Below are 2,239 nucleotides of genomic sequence, written 5' to 3'. Positions count from 1 at the left end.
TATGCTTGAACAGTGCACATGTCTTTTGAATTTGTTGTTCATGAATGTGGGCTCTTGAAAGAATGATGCAAAAGGAGACATGTTACTGAGGATCTGAAAAATCATAAAAATGATTCTTGAAGCAAGAAAAAGCAGTGAATTCAAAAAAAAAAACACAAAGAATTAATAAAGTGAGCGGATAATTTATACGTTTTTTGGCATTGTTTTTTGTATGTTTTTAGTATATTTTAGTTAGTTTTTATTATATTTTTTTAGTTTTTAGTTAAAATTCACTTTTTTGTGATTTCAGGTATTTTCTGGCTGAAATTGAGGGACCTGAGCAAAAATCTGATTCAGAGGCTGAAAAGGACTGCAGATGCTGTTGGATTTTGACCTCTCTGCACTCGAAGTAGATTTTCTGGAGCAACAGAAGCCCAATTGGCGCGCTCTCAACTGCGTTGGAAAGTAGACATCCTGAGCTTTCCAGCAATAGATAATAGTTCATACTTTGCCCGAGATTTTATGGCCCAAACCGGCGTTCCAAATCAGCTCAAGACTGCCGGCGTTAAACGCCGGAACTGGCACAAAAATGGGAGTTAAACGCCCAAACTGGCACAAAAGCTGGCGTTTAACTCAAAGAAAAGTCTCTACACATGAAAGCTTCAATGCTCAGCCTAAGCACACACCAAGTGGGTCCGGAAGTGGATTTTTATGTCATTTACTCATCTTTGTAAACCCTAAGCTACTAGTTCTCTACAAATAGGACCTTTTGCTATTGTATTAGACATTTTGGTAGCTATCTTTGAGTAGTCTTATGCTATCATAGATCATGGGGGCTGGCCTCTTGGCCATGCCTAGACCTTGTTCTTATGTATTTTCAACGGTGGAGTTTCTACACACCATAGATTAAGGTGTGGAGCTCTGCTGTACCTCGAGTATTAATGCAATTACTATTGTTCTTCTATTCAATTTGGCTTATTCTTGTTCTAAGATATCACTTGTTCCTCAACTTGATGAATGTGATGATCCGTGACACTCATCATCATTCTCACCTATGAACGTGTGCCTGACAACCACTTCCGTTTTACCTTAGATTGAGTGGATAACTCTTGGATCCCTTAATCGGAATCTTCGTGGTATAAGCTAGAATTGATGGCGGCATTCAAGAGAATCCGGAAGGTCTAAACCTTGTATGTGGTATTCTGAGTAGGATTCAAGGATTGAATGACTATGACGAGTTTCAAACTCGCGATTGTGTGGCGTTAGTGACAGACGCAAAAGAATCACTGGATTCTATTCCGACATGATCGAGAACCGACAGCTGAATAGCCATGCTGTGACAGAGCGCGTTGAACATTTTCACTGAGAGGACGGGACTGTAGCCATTGACAACGGTGATGCCCAACATACAGCTTGCCATGGAAAGGAGTGAGAAGGATTGGATGAAGACAGTAGTAAAGCAGAGAGAAGGAAGGGACAAAGCATCTCCATACGCTTATCTGAAATTCTCACCAATAAATTACATAAGTATCTCTATCTTTATTTTATGCTTTATTCATAAATCATTCATAACCATTTGAATCTGCCTGACTGAGATTTATTGAGTTTGCCTGACTAAGATTTACAAGATGACCATAGCTTGCTTCAATACTAACAATCTCCGTGGGATCGACCCTTACTCGCGTAAGGTTTATTACTTGGACGACCCAGTGCACTTGCTGGTTGGTTGTGCGAAGTTGTGTAATGCCATGGTATTGAGCCACCAAGTTTTTGGGGTTCATGACCGGGGATTATGAGAGTTGTGAAAAAGTATTGTTCACAATTTCGTGCATCAAGTTTTTGGCGCCGTTGTCGGGGATTGTTCAAGTTTTGAGCAAGCTTTTGGTAACATCAGTGCCAAGATCCGGCAACAACATCAAGTTTTTGGTGTTATTGCCCGGGATTGTTCAGGCTGGACAACTGACGGTTCATCTTGTTGCTTAGATTAGGTGTTTTTATGAATTTTTAAGAATGAATTCTAGTGTTTCAAGGTGATGTTCTTATCATCACCAAAGCTGATTGATCTTCATCAATTTAGCTATTGAATGTAATGTCCTGCTGAAGCTTGGCTAGCCATGTCTAATTCCTTTAGACTAAAGCTTTAGACTAACATTGCGTGATTACTGGAATTCTTATTAAAAATTTTGGATCTCTTTATTTTCTTTTCCATATAATTTTCGAAAAATCCAAAAAAATTACAAAATCATAAAAACCAAAAATA

Source organism: Arachis duranensis, unplaced genomic scaffold (assembly GCF_000817695.3).
Source record: "Arachis duranensis cultivar V14167 unplaced genomic scaffold, aradu.V14167.gnm2.J7QH unplaced_Scaffold_343483, whole genome shotgun sequence".
Lineage (NCBI taxonomy): Eukaryota > Viridiplantae > Streptophyta > Magnoliopsida > Fabales > Fabaceae > Arachis > Arachis duranensis.
This window is presented reverse-complemented; position numbering follows the sequence as displayed.